The sequence below is a fragment of the Anguilla anguilla genome, chromosome 4 (genome assembly GCF_013347855.1).
Source record: "Anguilla anguilla isolate fAngAng1 chromosome 4, fAngAng1.pri, whole genome shotgun sequence".
Lineage (NCBI taxonomy): Eukaryota > Metazoa > Chordata > Actinopteri > Anguilliformes > Anguillidae > Anguilla > Anguilla anguilla.
Window position 1 is genome coordinate 32,327,317 of NC_049204.1, and position 24,960 is coordinate 32,352,276.

A 24,960-nucleotide genomic window follows, 5' to 3' on the forward strand; every position below is an offset into this window, starting at 1 on the left:
AATATGTGGTTTGGACAACAGTGGTCCATGTGGGAGGTTTACAAAACAGTATTCAATGTGGGAGTTCATATGAGAACTCTTTTGAAGATTATGTCAAATTAACATAAAGAGAGGTATGAGGTTGTAGCATAAACAAGATTTAAATGAGGATGCTTTGGATAGGGAATTAAATCAGTGCTTAAGATGAAGTCTGTTTGTAAGATTTGAAGGCTGATGTCTGACACCTGAGGATGTCATCAAAATGACATGCTGTGTATATGTGATTTAGCGCGGTGTAAATGTTACTTTCTTTATCATCAGCACATTAGATAACAGTGCAGGTACATTGTTAGATGGCATTTTTTCATGGCAAGATAAATGGCAAAAAATTTTATGGGTACAAAATACAGGGTGACACGTTAGAGAGAAAAACCAGCACCGGTTTTGCTCTTCGGAATGCATGCTTCGCCATGTCCTTGTATTGATCTACAATCAAGAAAATGAGTAATGATAAAGGGAAGGTCCATCCGTTCTTCTCGATATAACCGAATACAAATGAGCAGCCTCTGACATGCTTGATGGATACACTTGTGGTTTATCCAGAGCCCTCGCTAAATGTTCAGGAAAACAGGCCACATACAGCCTCCATTATGGATGGTCTAGTTTCCAGGGTCCATGCCCTCTTGTTTGCAAAGCCTCTTTTGAATACAACCGAGCGATCAAGGTGACATAGTTGTTCTGTATAGTAGTGAGTTGTGAAGCAGGGTTAAGTGTGTGTTTGTGGGGGGGGGGGGGGGGGGGGGTACTGTATCTTTAATGATAAAATGTTGAACTCTATGTGCTCTTTATCATAAATAAAACAAGGAACAAACTTTCTTTAACCTGCTAAAACAAGACGCGATGACTATGTGACAAGAAATCTCTGGAGGTATTTTTTGTAGCAGAAGTCTCAAATCAGTAGAATGGATTCATAAATCTGTGGAATAGATAATCTGAACAGTTTCACAAATTTGCAAATCTGTAAATTAATGTGAGAATACATGCAAGAACAGTAGCAAACTTGTACAACCTATCCAATCAACCACTTGCAACCTCTTGACTTTTGCACCAAATTTTGCAAAAATTCCAATCAATCAAATGAGTGGATTCAGGATGACGCCGTACTGCCGTTACTTTACTTTTATATCTGTCATCTATAGCCAAATCCTAAAATAAAATAAAATAAACTCAAAAAAGGCAAGGAACTCAACTGCGGAGAACCACCATGTTCTGTTATATATCTTAAGGGTACAATATAACAAATATCAACAACAGAGTGTGCAATACATGCAACAGCCAATATAGAAAAATGTTAATTTTTGCTGCATTAAAATAATTTGTCAGTACAGCCAGTGTTAGTGGTAGCAGTAATTTGGAATCTAGGACAGGGTATTGTGTCTATATCAGCTCTGATTTAGGAATTGAGCTTGCTAACATTCCTGACAGAAATAGCAAGAATTTATGTTAGCAAGATAGCATGCTCTGCTGAACATGAGCTACCCTTCTGTAGGAAGAGTTTTCCAGCTATCCAGCTTGTTTTTTTCAATGGGCTTTACACTGATTATAGGTTACTCTATATTCAAATGAAAATAATCTCTTTTGGAATCTCCAAGTTCAGTTGAATGGGATAAAACACATTTTTACATTATCTGAACTCACTGGCTCACTAACATTCCATGTGGATGAATGTATCATTAGTTAGCTGACTAGCCTGACAAATTTGAGCAAATGTTAACCAAATCATCCACTATTAAAACCTGATAATGATAGAAGCAAGGAGAAAGATGTAGTCTAGGGAAATGGAAAAAAAACAGCTCTTCTTGGCGACACAGTCGCTGTGGGTCTGTCATCCCTCCCCCTTGGCTCTGATTGTAACGACTTGAAGAGAAAAGTGTACAACTATTTTTTGCAGGAAATTAGTTAGTTAGTAGTTTTCAACTGTTCTTGTGTGAATTTGTAGTGAAAACCATTTACAGATTTGTGAATCCATTCTACAGATTTGTGAAACCATTTACAGATTTATGAATCCCTTTTATAGATTTGTGACTACAAAAATACCTCAATAGAAATCTTCCTGTAGAAATTATACAGTTTCACTATAGTAACTTATGACATTCGCGTAAGTATACTTTGCCTTACATGCCATGTACAGTACATGCAAGTATTAGTGCATATACTGTGCATATACTTGAGCTTTGCCTTCATTTTTCTCATTCACTTTGACATAATTGCATTTGGAAGAGCTGCACTTGGTGTCTCTACAATAGTGCAGCACTCACACTTGACCTTCAGCATTATCTTATAGGAATGGCTAATGGCCTTTTGCCGACTTATTTATTTATTAAAACCATTCAGCAATGGCAATGATGGGGAGCCTCTATCAAATGACAGCTTCAAAAAAATATAGTATAAAAGACTATTGAATATGCTTCTCCCCAAAAGAATCACTTCATGCCACAAGAAGTTGAAGAGATAGACCTGCTCCTCCAGGAAGCCTGCAGAATGCCCAAATTTCTGATTGTTCACTCCATGGAAGTAAAAATAATCTCATTCAAGTGACACTGTGAGATGTCATCCACAAGTTTCTGCATTTCAAAATATATCTCAGCGTGACGTGTTTTATGTTGTAGTGATGAAAAATAACAACTTGGTAAATTACTCGAAACTTCAACTTCATATAGCCTGTTACTGCAAGTTATTTGCTCACCTCATTTTGGCCAGGCATTTTGCTTCATTCTCTGAAATGCATTCTCTGAAACCTTGGACCAGCTATTACCACTGATTAAGATGGGATGTGTGGAATAAAAAGTATACACCTACACGCGCCCACACACACACACACACACACACACACACACACTCAAACACATATGCACACTCACATATAAATGCGTGTGCATTCTCACTCATGCACATGCAGAACCGAAACCCAGTTAAAAAAATATATATTATTTTTGAGTGCATCGTGGTTCATTAACTGCAGCTAATGTACCGTGATAGCAGAAACACTACAATAGCACTTCCGAGAACCGTTCATTCTCCACATTTTGGAGAGAACTCAAGCCACTGCATGGAGGTACTTAATGAACACTCCCATCTGTGCCCAGGGTCTGAAGTGATCGGCGCTACCAAACCCTGCAATGTACTGAGAGCAAAGAGGTGCTCAGAGAGGGCCCCCAGAACTGTACCAGTGGAACGGCTGTGACATACACTGTGAAAGAATCATATAGAAATGTGTTTACATTCTGAAGAGTTCTGACAGTTTCACAGAGTGAAAACTGTTTCAATAACTCCCAGAGGCTGCATTCCTCCCCAACTGGATGCATTAATTGTGTTGATGGCAAGTACTTAATCTCCAGAGATTAGTGTCCTCATGCATTCTGAGACATAAATATATGTTTTCCAATCTTGGCAGAATCTTAAAGACAGCACAACAGATAATACTGCTATTGGCTTTTTATAATTAATCCTTACAAAAAGAGTAGAGATATGGATATGAAAGAGACATGGGTAAAACATGGATGTGATTTTTGCTGTTGAGGTCTTTAAAGTCATTTGCCAGAACCTATAAATGTCTCTTGAAGTGAAGTTTCATAAACACCTCTCATTTCGTGAACTGTCAATAGCAGTCTAACAACATTTTCTTCTTTTTTTCCCCCCCAATACAGGCTGTTCAAGCCTTGTCAGTGTAAATTGTAGAAACAATAAATAATCTTCTGCAGAAGGTACACTTAGCTCTCCACCAAAAAAAAAGAAGAGAAAAGAAAAGTAAACAGAAACGTTGTGTAGAATGTCCTGGAAGGAACAGTGATGATGCAGGGGATTGCATTAGAAATGCAATAATCACCGTGGCCATTGGGCAGAATTCCTCTATTTATCATCATTCAGAGAGGTGCCGCACCTGTGCACAGACACCACGCGTCATATTAATCACCGCGGCCCACGGCCCTCGCTCGCCTGTGTGTGCCACGCCGCTCCCTCATCATCAAGGCAAGACAAATTAGGGTGGCTCTCACATACAAACAGCTGTCATTTATAATACATGGGTGCACCTGAAGCTTGGTATAATTTCATGTTATATGGTGCAGCAAAGACCTTTCTCAAGCCTGTAATTACGTGAAAACTTTATGAAGTTCAACTCGGTTCAGCCTCCCTGTTATTCCTTCAGTTTCAGTCTGTCCTTGGGGGCCTGCAGGCTTGTTAAAGGTAATTATACAGTTTAATGCAAATGTATGGGAAAGTGAGACAATGTTGGTTGTTTTGGCTCTGTAATCCAGCATATTGTATTTTAAATAAAACAGTGAATATCAGGTTAATGCTAGAAAGGCCAGAGCCGATGCCATTGGGCATTTGGACTTTAAAATGAAAATTACTGCAACACCGCAATAACAATACCCCCCTCCTTCCACACGTTTTATTAAATATCTGGGCTTAAAATAACTGTTTTTTTTTATTTAAAATCTACTCATTAAATAAATACAGTTTGTGCCATTTTCTTCACAAAATCTCCCCACCAGACAATAGGTAGAGCAGGTCTGGTACCCAGGTGTGAATGGGTTGGTCTCTCCTACGGCACGCTATTCAACTGAATGACCAATGCTTTGACACAAATTGCTTGATCAACCACTACCAAAACCAATTTTGCACATATACTCACACAAAATGAATTAATCGTAATCATTTAATGAAGATGATTGACCTTGATGATTGATGTCAGCGGTCAAAATTGTGAACATTGTAGTTATAGAAACCATAGGTTTATAACTCTGCGGAGATAACGCCTCCGACACGCTTTTTCAAACGCAAATTTTTCACTGAATCTGCAACTTTAGGCTGAAGACAACTGTGGGAAATGCAATCAATTTGTTTGCAGTCCCTGCTCACACAAACAACCAAAGCTGTGCATTCCCAGTGGAACTGATGACTAAGAGGAGAGAGACAGTACATACATAAAAGCGTACTCCAATTAGCGGGAACAGGGGAAGGGGGAAGTGAGCTGAGCTAATTTGAGGGTATATACATCCATGTTGGGTAAACGGTGTAGGAATTACAGCCATTTTTATACATAGTTCCCTCAATTTAGGGGACCAAAAGTAATTGGGAGCTCAGCTGTTTCTTGGCCAGCTATGTGTCTTTGCATCAACAGTGCATGCACTGGAAAGCCAACAACAGATCTAAAGTTGATTCTAGGCGTGAAATTTGCATCTGGAGTCTCGTGCTTCCAACTGTCAAGAAAAAAACATTCAACTGTTGAACAGGTCAAGAACATTCTCCAGGATGTTGGCAAAATATGTCAGACTACCCTAAAGAGAAGAATACATCAGAATAACATCAGAGGGTTCATCACACAATGCAAACCACTGGTAAGCCTCAAGAACAGAATGGTCAGGTTAGTTCACTAAAAAAGTACATTTAAAAAAGTGTAGAGTTATCAAACAAAGTGTCATGAACAGATGAGACAAGTATTTACCTGTATCAAAGTGATGGAAATATTAAACTGTGGAGAAATAAAGGAACATTTCATGATCCAAAGCACATTCAAAGCATCTGTGAAACATGGTGGAGGTAGTGTTATGGATTGGGGATGTATAGCTGCTACTTAAACTGTCTCACTTGTCTTCATTGTTGATGTGACTGCTGATGGCAGCAGGATGAATTCTGAAGAGTAACGATACATTGTGTTTGCTCACATCAAACCAAATGCCTCAAAACTCATTGAATGGTGCGTCACCTTGCAGCAGGACAATGACCAAAACATACTGTAACCAAAGAGTTTTTCAGGGACAGACGATTGACTGGCTAACAGGAACTGAAGATGGCTGCAGTATAAGCCTGGCAATGAATCATCACAAAAGATACCCAGTGTCTGGTGACCAGTGGTGGACGAAGTACACAAATCCTGTACTTGAGTGAAAGTACAGATACCCTTGCTAAATATTACTCCACTAAAAGTAGAAGTCTTTAATTTAAATTTCTACTTGAGTAAAAGTACATAAGTACCTGCTTTTAAAAATACTTAAGTATTTCAAAAGTAAAAAGTACTATTATTTAGTATGGTTATGTTTGTCAGGGGTTGCTAACATGACAAACAATTTTAAAATACAGTAGGCAAACTAAATTGTTCACCTCCTAACATACTGTATGTAAGAGTGAAAACTATGGTATACATACAAATTTATAGTTTTTTTTTTTTTTTTAATGGAACAAAGGCACCATCAATTACAATATTTCACTATCAAATATCGAAATACATTGAGGTTTCCTGGCGACTTAGCCACCAGAAAGGATACAGCACAGGACAGGTCATAGCTTAATGCGGAAGTGAATGCGATAAAAACGCTATTCCAAAAGCAAAATTACAAATGAAAACGATGTCAGCTAGGTATATCAACAAACATATGGCTTAGGCATACCCAGAAGTCCTCAATAATAATAGTATTTCCCAAGAATATTACGAAAAATCGTTGACAACGTTTCGTCAGGTGCAGCGTCTTTGACTGCTAATACAGAATAAATGCGATGATGAGAAAACATTTGGTTGACTTATAAAACGATATTCCAAAACCAAAATTAGACGTGTTATACATGGTTATAAAGCTTATACTCTCACCTACTGAATAAATTAATTCTCAATCAAGCCAGACTGTACTAAAAAGGGCAACAACGCTGTCAACAACACGTGTGCAGCAGCTTCTGGTCCGGTCTTACTCCAGAAAACGACGTCAGCTTGTAATACCACACATGTTGCTTTCGGTGTTGTCGTCCTTTGTAGTACAATCTGGCTTGATCTACAGTTAATCGATCCAATAGGTGACAGGATAAGCTTTCTAACGATGTATAATATGTCTAATTTTACTTTTGTAATACCGTTTTATATCCCAGCGTATTCGAAAGTTTTGTCTCATTATAGCTGCATTACGCATTCAGTCTGTGGTATAGCAGTGATAGCAACGCTTTATCACCCCAACTCGTAGGTAAAAGACACTGCACCCGGCAAAATTTTATCGATGACTTTCATCGTTTCATGGAAAATACTATTATTCTTGAGAAATTCTGAGCATGGCTGAGGCATATGTTTGCTGATAGACCGAGCTGATATATTGTTTTAAGATGTCCTTGGACTGTTAAGCTGTCTCTCTGTGTTCCAAATCGCCTGTCTCTACTCGCCTTCCTGCCTAGCTAACGTCTTTGGTTCAAAGTGTCATGGGCCGATTGAAACGCGTGCTACGCCCTGATTGGTAGGCTTCAGCATGAAAGTGATGTTGTATTATTATTCTATAGGATCTATTAGACAATCCATTTTCTCCACAACAAAGTAATGAGTAACAGACAGATATCGCACAAAAGTAGTGGAGTAAAAAGTAGGATATTTCATTTGAAATGTAGTGGAGTGAAAGTAAAAAGTCTCCCAAAATGGAAACACTTGAGTAAAGTACAGCTACTTGAAAAAGGTACTTACGTACAGTAATGAAGTACATGTACTTCGTTATTGTCCACCACTGCTGGTGACGTCACAGGGTGTGAGACGTCAGGCCGTTATTTTTGCTTCCCTGAAATGATGGACTATGTATAACACAGGGCTGTAACTCCTACATCGATCATCCAATATGGATGTAAATACGCTCAAATTAAAGCAGTCGGTCTGCACTTTAATGACGTTTTCATTGTTTAATTTCAAATCCAATGTCCTGGAGTACAAACAACAAAAATTGTGCCCAACTTTTAGATTGTAGGTGTATTTCTTGCATTGTGCATAATAATTGAGCTACGACCGATGATAATGGCAATTCCTAGTTCTGTTCATGGCCTGTATTGCTAAAATAAAATATAAAATAAAATAAAAATTATATTCTAATGCATGTTCTGTGTTTGTTCTCAAAAGGGCTTTATTTCTTCATTTCCAAAACTTCATTTTCAAGAACATGGTGTGGTTGAGCTCTTCAGTGTCTCAATTGTTTCATTTGCTTGAACAGCCTGAAACTATCTGGCAGCAAAGCCAGGCTGCTAAAAGACTAAAGTCTCTCTTTTTTTGCATTTGGTTCCCAGAGCCCAATTTTGATGTTCAGCCTCTCTGGGAGTGCGTGGCCCCTGCTTTGTCTGCAGTTTGTGCATCTGAAGGAGGAACTGTAAAGGCCTCTGGGCAGGCCTTGGCCTTTTTACCTCCATCTAGTCTACTGCTGCACCTCAGCCTCTTTCATAATGCGTTCAGAGATTGCTCTAAAATCACCATCATTCTTTTTGCAAAGGGCTTCGGGACATTTTATGTGCTCCACTCAAAGGCATATTCGAAAAGCTCCATAGTGTAAAATTGTGAAGTAAGTCTTTTATAATAGTTGTGTGTATATGTGTGTGTGCATGTGCGTTTGTGTGTCTGTACATGTACAACTATGGTTAATTTACGGTAAGGCGTTTTCTTGAATTCACAAATAATGTAAAAGGAAGTCTGAAGTAACATTTTCCCAGTCCCATAAATGTTGTGCTGCTGCACAGCTCCAAGTTTGTTTTCCATTAAGAAGTAGTGATTTTCAATATACTTTGCGATACATTACATGTATATCAAGGACAAAGTAGTCATCACTAGATATAAGGCAAGGCTTGAAAGGCAATATGATATTGAAAAAAATATCTATTTCACTGAGTGAGGAGGAAATGCATTCAGCTGTGCAGAAAAATAAGTGCAGCAGTGTCATCTGTACTGCATTGGCACCATATTTTGCTCTCTAGAGACACTCTAAATAAACAATGCTAAGGAACAGCAATCCTATCAAGCTTTTGGTTTGATACAGTGAAGGAATATGTTTTACCCAAGAAATAATTTATGTGATAATTAATTTCTTTTTTTATTATGTGTATGCATCCCAATGGATCCCTGAGAAGGTTTCTGTAGGCCTGTTTATTTTGTCATGTATTTTTTTATCTATGTATCTTTAAAAAGACATAGATTGATAATGTAATTTTTCCCTCTTACACACATGAGACAGCCACATTACTTTAATTGGACATATCCAATCCAAGAGCATGTTTACTGTTGATATGTAGCGATTACCTATTCACTCAAGTATACAATGACTATGTCCCATTGGGGAATTAAAACTGTAATATTTGATAACCACTACCATGCAGCCGTTTGGAAATAAGTTACACACTGTGCTTCTCTAAATTTCTTTGCCAACAAAATACAATAATAGTAATAATAGTCTACAATATTCTCTACCTTCCCACATTGATATGCCATCGCTGTAATGGTAGGGGACATTTTGGTCTCAGCTGACAAGATATTGTACAGTAGATTTTGCAGAAATAGTGTTATTGAAACAAGCTGACTCTGTTGACAACCCCAGGGTGGGCTTCAGTGGTAAATATCATCTCAGTGCACAGCTAAAGGATCAAGTGAATGCTTAGGAGAAAGACTAGAGAGAAACCACACAGAACCTTCTCAGGAATACAAACACTCACTCAATTATGCTTATGGCAGTCCATAAAAACAAAGATGACATTGCTTCCAACTGTATACATACTGTGAAACTCTGGCTGGCTTATGGTTTACTGTCCATTTGTGGCAGTGCCACTGCATGTGGCTATGGAGACCAATCCTAAAGCCACAGACCTTGCCACAGATGGGGCAAGTGATGGTAACAGACGGGGCATTAGGGTTGTGTCTCCGTTGCCTCTGGATTTTCTGCTGGTTGCTCCAAAGGGTTTCAAAGTGGGCAACTGCAGATATCGGTTTGCTGAAGGATGTCGTTAATGTCTTTCCAGCTGACTTTTAGGATTCGCTAAAGGCAGCGAATGTGGATGTCCTCCAGGTGCCGGATGCGAGACCGGTAGACAGTCCAGGCTTTAGTGCCATAAAGGAGTGGAGAGGCACACCCCCTGGTAGACTGGTACCTTTGTTGAGGTCTGGAGGTTGTCATTCTCAAAGACCCTGGAGCACAAACAACCAAAGGCAGCTGAGGCTTTGCTGATACAAGCCTGGATGTCATCATCAATGACGCATGACGAGGTAATGATGCTGCCAAGGTAGCAGAATTGCTGAATGGCCTTCAGGGGCATGTTGTTGACGCTTAACAGAGGACATTTCGTAGATGGAGATGCCTGTTGGACAGTGATTTCTGTCTTCTGTTCACGAGCAGCCCAGGGAGGAGTACACTGTAAACATAACATCCTGCATTGCAAACAAAGAGTGGGCAAGGACAACACAGTTATCTGCATACTATGGTTCAAAGATGGTACAGAAGCGAGATTTGGTAAGCGCTTGTAGTCACTGTCGGTTGAACAGACTGCTGTCAAGATGGAAGTGTAGCTGATGCCATTGGAACTGGTCAAAGATTTGTGGGAAAATTACACCCAGGAACAGGTTGAATGTGACTCGTGTCAGTAGCACACCAAAGACAAACACACACATAAAAACACAAACACACAGCTCAGTCGACAGGCAGCAAACCCCATTTCACAGGTCAGTTAGATATAGCCTCATTGTGCAGCTGGAATTGGGGAAACAGACTTATTATAGAAGAGATGATTACAACAAGTTGGTTCTTACTCCTCTTTTGAGATTTCAACGCTCCTGCAGCTCCTGGTGGCGAGCATCTATACCAGGGTGCTAATCTGGCACACCAGTGTAAAAGAAGAAACCTGAAAGCAGCATGCCCGTGCAGTCATCACTGCCAGGATACAGATGGTCTGAGTTTTGCATCACCACTCCAAAGCGGGGGGTTAAAAGCACCATCAGAGAAGAGCTGCAGTTTCACGGAAACAAACAAACTGCAAAAGCACAGGATAACTGGCCTATTCTGCACATCATGATTCCATACTTTGGTATAGACAAACAAAGAAAAGATAAAAGTGTAAAAAGAGAGACACTTGCAAATGCTACATCGGTCCTGCCACTTTTCATGAAAATGCGCAGTAGCTTAAAAAAATGTTTCAAAATAAAAATAGAAATTTGTGTTTTGAAAAAGATGAGCAGGTAATCAATAATATTCACATATATAATTCACTTTAAGTCATGAATGGTCAGAGTGCCAACAGGCCAAATGCAGCCACAGGTCTGGGTCTGCTTTGCTGATTTGCTGCATCTTTGTGTATGGTTGGGTTTCAGTCATGAGTAGACATCTCTTCAAGCGCAAAGTCATGAATGGTCAGAGTGCCAACAGGCCAAAGGCAGCCACAGGTCTGGGTCTGCTTTTCTGCTGCTGCTGGATCTTTGTGTATGGTTGGGTTTCAGTCATGAGTAGGCATCTCTTTAAGCACAATCAAAAATCTGCCTGACAACACATGGATTCATAACACAAACATAAAAAATTACTAAATATTCCATAAAATATTCCATCTCCCCAGGCCACGCATCTCTGTCACTTTATAAGTCTGATTATGTGATAAACATTCATGAATTGTGCCTGCAATGCCCTTTGCAAAGAATGAGATTCTGCAAATACCGCATGATTTAGTATTTTTAATCTCCTTAACATACACACAAAATAGTTCTTTCACTCATTAATAACTATTCTAACTCAACATAATACTGTAATATAAGCCACATTTCTTTTCAGGATTTATTACCCAAAGACAAATTAAAGATTTGCTGGCACACACTAGCAGCTCTTGCATATTGTGCAACCTGTGGTATCCAAGGATATTTAAACCCTAAACTTTTACTTACCCATATGATGGACCACTGTGTCTAGTTGATAATTTAATTGCTGAAAACATTTGCATATACATCCTGAGGCAGACTTAGTTTTACCAGCGAATCACAGAGATTAGCAGTAAAAACTGGTGAAAAATGATTGTACAGTACATAAAAAAACACAGGGCAGCAACCTAAACCCAACAATATTCAACATTTACCTTAACAAATTGGCTATTTTGTTGGCACAATCTACAGTCCCAGGTGTTACAGGATAAAGAGATCAAAGGCCTTCTCTATGCACATCACTTGTTTCAGTTGTCCCTCACGGCACAGGGGCAACAGCAAGATCTGAATCTGCTTAGAGGAATACCATCAGATGTGGGCCCCGATGGTTCAAACGGAAAAGTCAAATACAATGATTTTCCAAAAAAGATTTGAATCTCATGGAAATGCATATGATTGCAGAACATGGACAAATCACATAGAACACTGCACACAAAAAGAAAAAAAATATCAACATTGAAATCCCAATTAGAATTTGGCTAAAATTAATGGAATTTGTAAATGAACCAATTGCCTTATATGACAGTGAAGTCTGGGGTCTGCTTTTAAAGCAAGATGTGTTTTGTAAGAACATCTTACAAGTACAACATTAAAATATAAACAGGGCAGAATTAGGCAAATATTCATCCCAATCAATATTTCAAAAGGGCAATGCAATTTTGGAAACATCTGAAAAACAGTGACCCCCACTGATACCACTATAAAGCCCTGTAATGCCAAGAGCTGAGCCAAGGGTAGAGTCCCCTTACTCGGCTGCTCCTGAGGCTCAGTTCTCAAACCCGCACAAACACCATGCAGCCTCACGACAGCTACATACCAACAATACCAATCAGAATCAACCAAATTATAATGCAACAATAAACAAAATGACATTACTGATTGGGAAACTGAAACAGAAATTGGAATAAACTAGAATGCTATCTGGCCCTAAAGCAAGAATGTACTGTGGTAGACTGATCTGACCACATTGAAAAAATGATAAACTCAGGAAAACACTGAGACAGTACTGACTTAGTGAGCACAGCCTAGCAATAGAGATCCACTGCCACCGACAAACTTGGCTGCCCCAAGAAAAGAAGCTGTGCTCCCTCTGCAATCAACAGCAAACAGTAACAGAGCTGCACTCCCTCACCCAATGTGATAAATATAAGGAAATTAGAGAACATATTTTTACAAAATTTTAAATGATACACCTACATTTCTGAAGCATATCTGAGATGAAGCTATTGGAAGGGAAATGTTTTGAGCTAATCTGGCAGAAAAACATGTGGCTACTGTACCTGCCACAGAATCACACTTAGACACCACAGCCACGGCCACTTTGTTACTGTCATATTTTAATAAGCAAGAGGGCTTATTTAAATTCACTGTGACAATGTAGCATAGTGGAAAGCTACTCTCCTCTGGGTAAGACTAAGCCTGGTCTATCATGCTTTTGAACAAGCAGCACTTGCAACTAGAGGGCAAGAGTCATGTTACTTGTAGCAGAAACACAGCTCCATGGATCAATACAGCATTTCTCTGGACTTATCTGTGGGAAAATTTGAAAGAGTTATCAGTCATAATTTTCACTATGATGTCTCCTCAGGCCACACAGCTCTGTCTCTTTATAAGTCTGTTTAACATTCATGAACTGTGCATACCCTTACCCTTTGTCAAGAATGAGTTTTTGCAAACATCCCACGATTCAGTGCTTTTCACCTCCTCAAAATACACTGAAGATACGTCCTTCTCAATACTCAATTCTGACATGTTTTAAACTGGGACTCAACATACACTGTAATTGTAAGCCATTTTTCACATTTCTTTTCTGGATTTATTACCCGAAGATAAACAAAAGGTTTTGTCAGAACACACCCACAGCTCTTGTACATTGTGCAATCTCTGGTCTTCAAGGATAGTTAAACCCTCAACTTTTATTGACCCATATGATTTGCTACTTTGTCCATTCATCCATCCATCCATTATCTATACCCGCTTTTTCTGGGCAGAGTTGGGGTTGGGGGGGTGGAGGTACTTTGTCTAGTTGATAATTTCAGTGCTGACAGAATCCACATACATCCTGAGGCAGACCTAGCTTTACCAGAGAGTCACACTGTTGACAGAATATCAAGCAATGAATATCAATCAATGGATCAGTCAAGCAAATTTCTCTCAATTCTGGATTCAATGAGGGTACTGTCACAGAGCATTTCAGAGTGTGTTGTGGTGAAACAATGCAAATTGCAACAGATAAAATAGGAAATGAAAATGAAAAGAACGTGATAAAATAATGGAAAAAATTACCCAGAGATTTTATTTAATGCAATTTAATATTAAGCCTTGATGGCTTGTAAACAAAGATGTCCTTATTTGCCATCCTAGATGAATGGAAGGTATCATAAATGTGTAAAATGTTTCCCCTGATGTAGCATGTCTTATAATGCTGCAAAACTATGCCCCTGTGAGGCAATTTCTCATAATCCCACTTGAAAGCTTCCCACACATCTCCCAACCACACCCCCCAGATATCGTCCCTCAGACTTCATATGACTCCATAAACCAACCTTTAAAACAATAGGGGGTGCTTTTATTGACAGATATGCAGCACGCATAAATTCCATGCATCATCTTTATGACATGATATTATTAATTCATCTATTCTATGAACCCTGTAGGTTGGAAAATAATGATTTGACAAGTACACAGCAACTATGTGTAACAACATGTCCTTGTGGTTGGAAAATATAATTGTTTTTTATTGGCACACAGAAATTGGTTGTTTTCACTTGTTGTGAAAATCCAATTACAATCCCCAATCTCAAGCATCATCCAAGATGTGAGAGTCACAGTAAAATAAATAAATAAATAAATAAATAAATTCACCTCTGTCCTTCAGAGCACTTGCTCAACCATAAGAAAATATTTGCACGCTTGGACAGAGTGCATAAATTTCTGAATATTCCCACACATCTTGCTTTGTTGATAAATAGCACACTTAACATGAAAATATGCGTGCACACTGTTTAGACTGAAATTTGTGCATCAGCACAGTTGATGAATGATGCCCCTGGGCAATTGTGCTGAACTGCCACAAGGTGCTTAAAGAACAGAAATAAATGTTTTATTTATTTATTTATTTGTGACTGCACAAACACCCCAGGAGAATGCAGACAGATCTGTGTGAAGTAGCTGCAGATGTTTTCAAGAACTGATGCTGATGCAGCAAGCCGTAGTGCAGGGAAATGCGTCCTTAGCCACAGATTTGGCATGGGACTCCACAATTTTGGATTTGTATTCAAACAATTCACATGTGGGTAAAGTGTAGATTCTCATCTTTTATTAAAGGGTATTTTTTATACTTTTTTATTTCATCATGTATAAATTACAACACTTTTTATTCATACCCCCATGAAAATTCTCAGTACTTAAAAAAATATATATATTATTTTATTATTATTATTTAAGGGGATTTTTATACAATTTGTTTTTTTACCATGTAGAAATTACAGCACTTTTTATACATAGTGCCCTATTTTAGGGAACTATAATGTTTGTGACATGTTAATGCTATGTCAATGAAAGCAGCAATGCAAAATCCTTTGCATGCAATGACTGCTTGAAGTCTATTTGGAATCATTGCTTTGCTGTATTACAGAATTAATTCTGCTGCTGCTATCAGCAATCAATGAAGTGAATACAGTACCTGTGGCAGCCACACACACCCAAACAACAACACTCCCACCACCATATTTTGCAGATGAGGCCGGGTGTGTTGGATCTTTGCCAGTTCATTTCGGGCCTCCACACTTTGCTACCAAGTGAATATTGGTCTCATCTGTCCACAAGACCCTTTTCCAGAACTCTGCAGGCTCTTTTAGCTATCCATTTTTGCAGCTATATATAAAACCTGAATTTCTTAATATAGCAGACTCAAGACTGGCTGGGCGTGTCAGTTCTGTCCTAATTATTAATGCATTCACTTTTGATTGACAGCCCGGGCCGCTCACTCCTACTGACCTGGATCAGCGCTCACTCTAACTAACGTCAGTTGTTAGTTAACATTAGCTAGTTATCATACAACCATAATAATGGATAACGAGTACAGCAATATCAGCATTAGAAATATTGAGCCATATATGTATGAGCCCATCGCTTACAGCCTACAATATAAGACCCTAACATTATAGGATAACCCACGTTAGCACATAACATTATCAATTGGGTTTTTTTTTTGCGGCAGTAACGTTATATCAGTCTGGGGAATAAAATAACGCCATAAATAACTCGCCAGCTAACATTAGCTATATTTACACAAGATAAGTACAGCTCATTGCTACATTAGCAAAATTATCGATAGCCAGACAGCAAGTAAATAGCCAGACAGAAAGTAAATTGGGGAGATGAGGTTAGCGGTAACATTATAGTTTGTAGGCTTGATTTGATTAATAGCAGAACGTCATCTAGCCTGAACAGACGCTTACCGGACCCAGTCCGTTCAACCCGTCAGCGTCCGTTCGGCCTAAACATCATCGACAGCGAAATAAAGTGAGGTTAGGATGGCTAACATTATGATCTGTAATATAATCTATACCAACGTTAATTAACTTTAACGTTAACTGATCGTATTAAGCAAAGGCTTAATTAGATTATTGATAGCATCAAAGCTATCTAGAATTCCCTTATTGGGTTAGTTAGCTACGTTGCGTTTCATGCACATTGAACCAAGTAGCATGCGTAAAACACCTAAAGCAAGGCAATCTCTGCAATCTTTAATCACACAATAAGGCATTGTTGAACTGGTAGTTAGCTAATGTTAGAGTGCAGGCCCACGCAATATGTATTTGAGAATTTGGTCATGGCTTTGAACTTGGGAGCGCACACTACATAAATATTCATACTGGGTGAGTGTTTTGGCCACCGCACATTAGTCAATGCAAATTAGACACATATGTGACGTCACAATATTGGTCTCAAAACCACCAATACCAAATACTCCACCAGGTGGCAATGTCGAGCACTGTATAGTTTTTAGGGGAAAAATCTAATTCATTACATACATGTATGAAATACTTTTAAAATAAATGTGTAAGTAACCTTATAGTCTTTGGTCATAATATAAGCATTTTAAAATCATGATTTTGACTGCACAGGATCTTTAATAATGTTCCAAGCAGTTAATTTTGGTCATCCTAAGGTCTGTCCTATGTCTCTGACAGTTCTTTTTGTTATTTATCATAATTGCTTCCTCGACTTTCATTGGCACAACTCTGGTCCTCATGTTGACATACGCTAATAACAAACTCCAAAGGCAAGCAAAAGCCTAGAATCAAGACTAAATTCTGAAAGCACTCTTATACCTGCAAGAAATTGAACAAAGCAGGCTAATCTGAAACACCTGTGAAGCCATTTGTCCCAAACGTTGTGGTACCATGAAATAAAAATGATTTTTATTTTGAAGTCCCTAAAGCCTGATGGTGTCACTCTGGCCTATCTTGTGTAAAAGGAAACTCTCACTCGCTGCAAGTGTGCATGTGTCTAATTGAGAAACTTGATGCTGAGCAAATTGCATCAAAGAGGTAGGAGAAACAAAATTTGAATCCAAATAATATCGGCCAAACCTGGGAGGAGAAAACATACGGAGAGAATGCATTATTTGAGCGTTGTCGAATATGGAATTTGTATTCGGGACTATCCCTAGTAAATACATACATACCTATAACATACTCTTAATAACAGTCAATTTACAGTACCTCCAACTCCTGTTTTCTTCCTTTTGAGTTCTGATGTGTGATTTGCATTGAAGGCAAAAGCAATTGGTACACTCCAGATGCACAGAGAATGCACCTGGTTTTGTTCAAGCATGTAATGGGGAAATTGAGAAATTCTTCCCTCAGGAGAACACACAGCCGGGGTCTTTGGAAAGGAGTGTGGCCACCCAGATGCCTGCTCACTTGTATCAGTGTGTTTACAGTGCCCTCCAGAAGTATGGGAACGGTACAGTGAAATGTGTTACTTAAGCTACGTATTAAAGGAATTTGGATTTGTGATCAAAAGATGAGTATGAGACAAAAGTACAGACAATCAGTATGTTCTACAATTTTACGGAAACAACTGTTTTTGTCTTGTGTCCCCCCATTTTCAGTAGTGCAAAATAAATGTAACCAATGACTAACAGGTGTGTACTGCTGCTCTTGTTTTTCTTTTGCATAGATTGTAAATCAAAATCAGTGAAGTCAAATATTTGGTTGCACAGCCCTTACATGCAGTAACTGAATGAAGTCTAGAATCCATTGACATCTGCAGTCATTTGGTATCTTCTTAGAAATGCATTTTGTTGGTCATCCCTGTAGCGGCTTTCAGTTGATCTTTGTTTTGGGGGGTTTCTTCATCAACTTAAATTCATGCTTGATTCAATATAGATCAGATGACTAACTTGGCCAGTCCAAATTTTCCAACTTTTAACCATTGGTGAGTGCCTTGGTTCCATAAGCAGTTTATCTGGGGTCATTGTCCTGCTGGAGGATGAAACACTGGTTGATGGGGTTGGAGAAAGTTCTTTGTACATAGCCAGACAAAATCCATCTGTACACTTTCAAATTCATCCTATTGCTGCCATCCTCTGTTTCATCATCAATAAAGTTCAGTAAACCTGTTCCAGAAGCAGCCATGTTGTGCATGCTTGAGCTGTGACACTGCCTTCTCCATATTTCAGAGATTGTTGGGTGGGAGGGGGTTTGTACCATGAGCTGTCCTTTCCTTTCTCCATACTTTCTCCTTTCCATCACTTTGGTAAAGATTTGCTTTGGTTTCATCCATCCATGAAACTTTGTTTCAGAACTCGTCTGGCTTGTCTTTGTATTTTTGGCGAATTCTAATCTGGCATTTCAAATTCTTGCTCCTGATGAAAGGTTTGCATCTTGCAGTATAGCCTCTATAATTCTGATTTCAAAGTCTTCTGTGTATTGTGGCTTGTTATAGTTTCATCCCTGCCCTCTGCAGATTACTGGTGATGTCACTGACTATTGTTTTTGGGTTTTTCTTCACAACTCTTAGAATTTATTGGTCATCAAATGCAGCATCAAATGTCTTCCTTGACTAACCTTTTCAGTGTTTATTTCCACTAGGTAGTTTCTTATTTTTCAGGACTTTCCAAACTGATATACACAGTTTCTGTGCAACCCGACTGATATCTTCTGTCCTCTCAGCATACAAATGAGTTGTTTTTCAGCCATAGTTAGTCCTCTAGTCTTTATGATGGTGTATGCCTCTGACTCCAAATGTAAGATCCACAGATGAAAACAAAGGCTAAAATCAAGACTAGACACTCACTGCTCTTTTATGTGTGAACAATCTATGCAACACCTGTCAGTTATCTGTTAATTTAATTTTGCACAGCTGAAAATGGCTAGAAACAGCTGTTCATCTATATCTGTAAAATGGTAAAAAACATACATGCATGCAAATGCCACGAAATAAAGTCTGATTGTCTGTATTTTGGTCTCATCGTCATTGTTTGATCTCAAATCCCAGTGCCTTAAATGTATTGTAAAAGTAACAAATTTAATTCTGTTCCCATACTTTTGGAGGACACAATAGATCAGGTGAACCATATAAGAGTCACCATCCTTTTTATACATACAGTGAGCTCCATAATGTTTGGGATACAGACTTTTTCTTTTCTTGATTTGGCTCTGTACTCTGCAATTTTAGATATGTAATCAAACAAGTCACATGTACAGCACTTTTTATGCATAGCCCGCCATTTCAGTGAACCCTACTGGGACATATTAATGCTATGTAAATGTAAATAGTCCTGTTTTTACTTTGTCACATGTCCTTTGCATGCAATGACTGCTTGACATCTGTGACCCATAGACATCGCAGGGTTCTCAGTGTCTTCTTTGGTGATGCTCTGCCAGGCCTGCTTATTTCAGGGGCTAGTTGACTTAAGTTTTCTTTTCATCATATGCAACACATGTTCAGTTGGATTCAGAATGGAATAATGACTTGGCCAGTCAAGAATTCTCCAGTTTTTGGCTTTGAAAAAGTCCTTGGTTGCTTTACCAGTATGTTTGGGATCATTGTCTTGCTGTCGGATGAAGTGTGAACCAGTGAGTTTAGAGGTATTTGTTTGAACCTGAGCAGATAAGATGTTTATGTATACTTCAGAATTCATTCTGCTGCTGTTATCAGCAGTTACATCATCAATGAAGACAAGTGAGCCAATACCTGTGGCAGCCATGCTCAAACTATAACACCCCCAACACCATGTTTTACTGATAGGGTGGTATGCTTTGGATCTTGGGCAGTTCCTTTTGGCTCCCAAACTTTGCTCTTGCCATCACTCCGGTACAAGAAAATCTTGGTGTCATCTATTCAAAAGAACTTTTTGTGGCTAACTAGTGGTTTGCACCTTGTAGCGTAGTATCTGTAGTTCAGTTCGAGAAGTCGTCTGTGGACAGTTGTCACTGACACATCCACACCTGTCTCCTGAAGGGTGTTTCTGGAATTAATGTCGGACAGGTGTTTGTGGGGTTTTTTCATTATGGCGAGAATACTTCAATTGTAGAGGTCTTTGCAATTACTGAGCTCTCAAGTGCTCTCTTTCTTCCTAAGGATATTACAAACAGTACATTTTGGCCTAAGGTTTAGACTATGTCTTTGACAGTTTTTTTTTCTTTCTTTCTTATTTCTCAGCCTCATAATGGCTTCCTTGACTTTCATTGGTATAACACTGGTCATTATATTGACAAATGCCAATAATCAGAATCCTATAATCAAGACTAGATCCTGAGAACTGTCTTGTACCTGCACTAAGGAAGCAGCTGAAGACATTTGAATGATCAGAAATGCCTGTGAAGTCATTTATCTCAAACATTATGGTCCCCTGAAATGGTGAGAGGGGGGTGTATAAAATGTATGTATAAAAAGTGCTGTAATTTCTACATGGTGAAACCAAAATAGTATAAAAATACCCTTTAATAAAAGATGAGAATCTACACTTTAACCACATGTGAATTGTTAGATTACACATTCAAAACTGTGGAGGACAGAGCCAAATAAAAAATAAAGATATCTTTGTCCCAAACATTATGGTGGGCACAGTACATATGTTCCCATTTTGTCAGTATGCAGTATAGCCCATTACCTGTGTTTATTTTATTCAGCCCCTTTTAACTATTACTGTACACTCCATTAAACAAATTATTCATGGATTAACAGTTTCAATGACACATTTAAGTAAACATGATTCTGCTCTTATTAAATTATGTTACAGCATCAAACTTTCACATTTTTCCTATGTTCTAAATGTGAAAATCTGTCATTCTGTCCTCCACACCTGCTGTTCATTGCATAATGTTGTTCATTAAGTTTTCTGGGGATAGGACTTTCTTCCCCCGATTATTGTAAAGGCAGCCAATTACATTTATGATGGTTGAATGAAACTCACTAATCATGTAATCCTGAATATCTTTTCATGGTTCTTCACAGTATTTGCAAGCTTTTATTTTGTCTCCACACATGATAAAGTGAAGATATGTTGACGAGCCTCACTAGGAAAAAAATGCTGTAGCTTCTCACCATATGTACCTATTCTGTGTGGTCTAGGGTGACAGTTGACAGCTACTTCAAAATTTCAGGCAGTTTCCTTGACAACTGTGGATGTCAAGAGGATGTGTAAGAGGGAGAGCTGGACTCTGCAAACATGATTTATGCCATTTTATACAAGTTACCGTATTCCCATTGACAAATTATGGCATAGCTCTATTGAAGAAAACAAATCTGTGCCCCTGGGAGAAAGCCACAAAATGAGCCAGGCATAATCAGGTCTGGAAGTAGTTAAAAGGATTGTTGCTTTGTCTCAATGGCTATTTTGGGTGGCTCTGCCCCAAAACACTGAGTTTCATGCGACAATACCCTAGCAACACATTGGGGTGAGAAGCAATCTGGAAGCCAATGAAGTACGTCTGTGCTTTCTCCTGTAAACGGGGTCTGTTAAAGTCTCTTGTTAGTGGTAAAGCTCTGTGACAGATCAAGGATGAAAGCCTCTACATGACTGGACAACAAATCAAGCCTCAGTCACTTTGTATTTGCACAAGGTGTGAACATACTTTATTATGGCATTATTCACTTCAGCTAAGGTGGGGGGGAGGGAGGTGAGCAAGTATGAATGGGGATGGGGTGGGGGGGGTGGTGGTGGGGGGGGGGGGGTACTAGAGATTTGGACTGTGTTACTTAAAAGACAACCTTGTGTGGGAAAGCATGGTCAAAAATAAATAAGCCAAACAAATGCTTTTCATTGTTTTTATACTAAAGAAATATAACTCTGAATGTTGGGGCAACGTTCAAGTAAAGAGATGTCTCCTGTCAAAGGTCTAAGACGGTTGGCCTCTACCAAGAGGGCTAATTCTCTGTAACATTCATAGAGCACTCCTGGTTGCACAGCAACTGTTTGTGCTGAATTATGTAAGGCAGTCCTGTTCCAGTAGGCATTGAATTTTGTACATCAAGCAAGAACATGCAGCTTATAATTTATAACAACATGTTTAACATTTTACACTGGATCTGATGTGAGCCACGAGCCATGTACTATTTTTGTTGAAAAAATTCTAAATAGAGAACGAATGATTGCTGTTCAGGATGCATTGTGGAAGCTGCAGTTCATTTGTATGGGAGGTAATTTTGCAACAAATTCCCAAGAAACACTTGATGATTTTTTTGTCAAGGTGAAAAGGAAACTCACAATGTAATTGACAATACCATTATGCTCACCTCTACCTACTGTCTGTTTGAAAAGGCCAAGCTTAATTATACATCACCAGTGGGAATTGGGCTCTTACAGTGTTGCAGTGTGTGAAGTAAATTAGAGGTCTTATTTCTGTGTAATATTTTTCTCTGTACCTCAGGGTCTGTAGCTAATTCTATCAGATGAGAGGAACAGGATAAGTGCCTTCCAACCCAGAGCTGAACGCAACCAATTAAAAAGATGATCCAGATTACACCCCTCCCCAAACAGTAACTGTAGCCCAAATGCAGATAAGGGTAGTAGTGGTAACATCGTCTCTTGGGCTAAATTCACTGCATCCACCTCAAACTGTACAATGAAATAGCCCCAGGGTGTTCCTCTCTTGTGTTGGCTTTATCAGCCAGAGTTAAGAGGAAACATCTATTTTAGCCTCAGAGAAACACATAAGTGGCATGAAAGGAAAGTTTCAGAAAGATATTGTTTGAGAGTATTAAGTCGCAAGACCAACTGAAATACAGTGAATATATTTGTGATAAAATAGTAGTGTAGAGCACTACTTTCACTCATGTGATACCATGTGAAAATGAAATAAATCAACTGATTATTGGTCAGATATAAACATGATCATTTCAACTTTTGGCACTTCATGTAATATGTTTCCCTTTACTGTATTTGTTTTTTCATCCAGCAACGTTGAAAAAATATCATTATATCATTGAATTGAATATAGAATATAATCCTATCACACTACATACAATGTGTGAATCCATAGAGGTATTTTAACAAATGCAACATTCTGACCTTTAGAGAAAATTGTCTTGTTTCTCTCTACAAAGTACCTGTTGTAGATCTCAAGATAATTTAAATACAAAACCAGGTCAGCCAAGTCATGGGTTGCAAGGATATATTGAATGTTATAGGATGTAATTCATTGCCCTGAAGTTGCCCTACCAGGTGATATAGCAGAGACAGAGAACAATGTTCTGAACAGCACCAACATACTGCCATCAGGACATTTCAGCCACAATCCCGTACAATAATGAAAATGATTTTACAATATTAAATAGAAAATATTGCTGCTGAACAAACCAGAGCCCAGAGCTATAGTATATTTTACAAGTCTGGACAGATGCCAAAATAGTGGCAGTGGTCACAACTGCAGCACTATTCTCAGAGAGGAGATGCTGTGTCCAAGCAGGCCTACTTTTCTCCAGCAATCGCACATCACTCTGCTCAAGGTTAGAACAACGTAGTGGCTGTGGATGACTCAGAGAGAGGTTGGTCTCTAGTGCGTGTGTATGTGTGTGTGTCTGTGTGTGTGCACGGGGGAGGTGACATTGCTGGGCACAAAGGAGGTGCCGTGACAGAGCACTCTGATGGAATCTTCTGGCATACTCCTCCTCCCCAGCTGCTGTCATTCACCTCACACCCCTTCTGCAGCAGAGGACACACGCTGCATATAAGCACACCGCACGCCATTAGCACATATTAGGCTGCAATCAAAACAGGAAAAAGTGCCTATGACATGACCAGCGCTGCAGTTAAACCCGAGAAGAGGAACTTGGTCCTCTCGGCACAGAACCTCCACACCTCCTCTTTTCTAAAAATAATATCAGCGTGTCAAATCCTGGGAAAGACAGTATAGCACAGTCCCCTCATTTATAAAGCACACATACACATGGCTGTACAGCATCCTAAACTGTGTGTCAGATCAATTTTATAAGGAGCATGTGATTTCCCAAGCTAAGCTTTTGTGAAGATAATCCTACCTCATGCGCATTTTAGACTGCGTATGGAAGGAACATTTCTCTGTGGGGAAAAAAAGCAGTAGAGAACTGAAGATAAGTGACCATTATCATATTCCAAAATACATACCGTGAGCTCCATAATGTTTGGGATAAAGACATAATTCTTTCATATTTGGCTCTGCACTACACATTTTTAGATTTGTAATCAAACAATTCACATGTGGTTATACTGCATATTCTCAGGTTTTATTTAAGGGTATTTTTATACACACATGGCATCACCATGTAGAAATTACAGCAGTTTTTATACAGAGTGCTTTTCATATATTGAAGAGAGAACCTAAGGCAACTAGCCCCCAAAACAAACAGGAGCTGAAGATGGCTTCCATACAGACTTGGCAGAACATAACCAGGGAAGATATCAGCAACTGGTGATGTCTATGGGTCACAGACTTCAAGAAGCCATTGCATACGATATTCGACAAAGTAGAAACATGAATACTTTCATTTTTAAATGACATGAATATGTCCCAAACATTGTGGTGCCTTGAAATGGGGGGAGGCTAGTTATAAAAGTTCTGTATTTTCCACGTTGTGAAGCAGCAATGTATAAAAATAACCTTGAATAGAATCTGAAAATGTGGACCACATATGAATGTTTCATTTCTGTACCTGTTTTATTGAAAATCTAAAACAGTGTACACCAAATCAAGAAAAAAGAGAGAAGCCAGACAACCATATATCCCATCAGAGATCCAGCAGAACAGGAT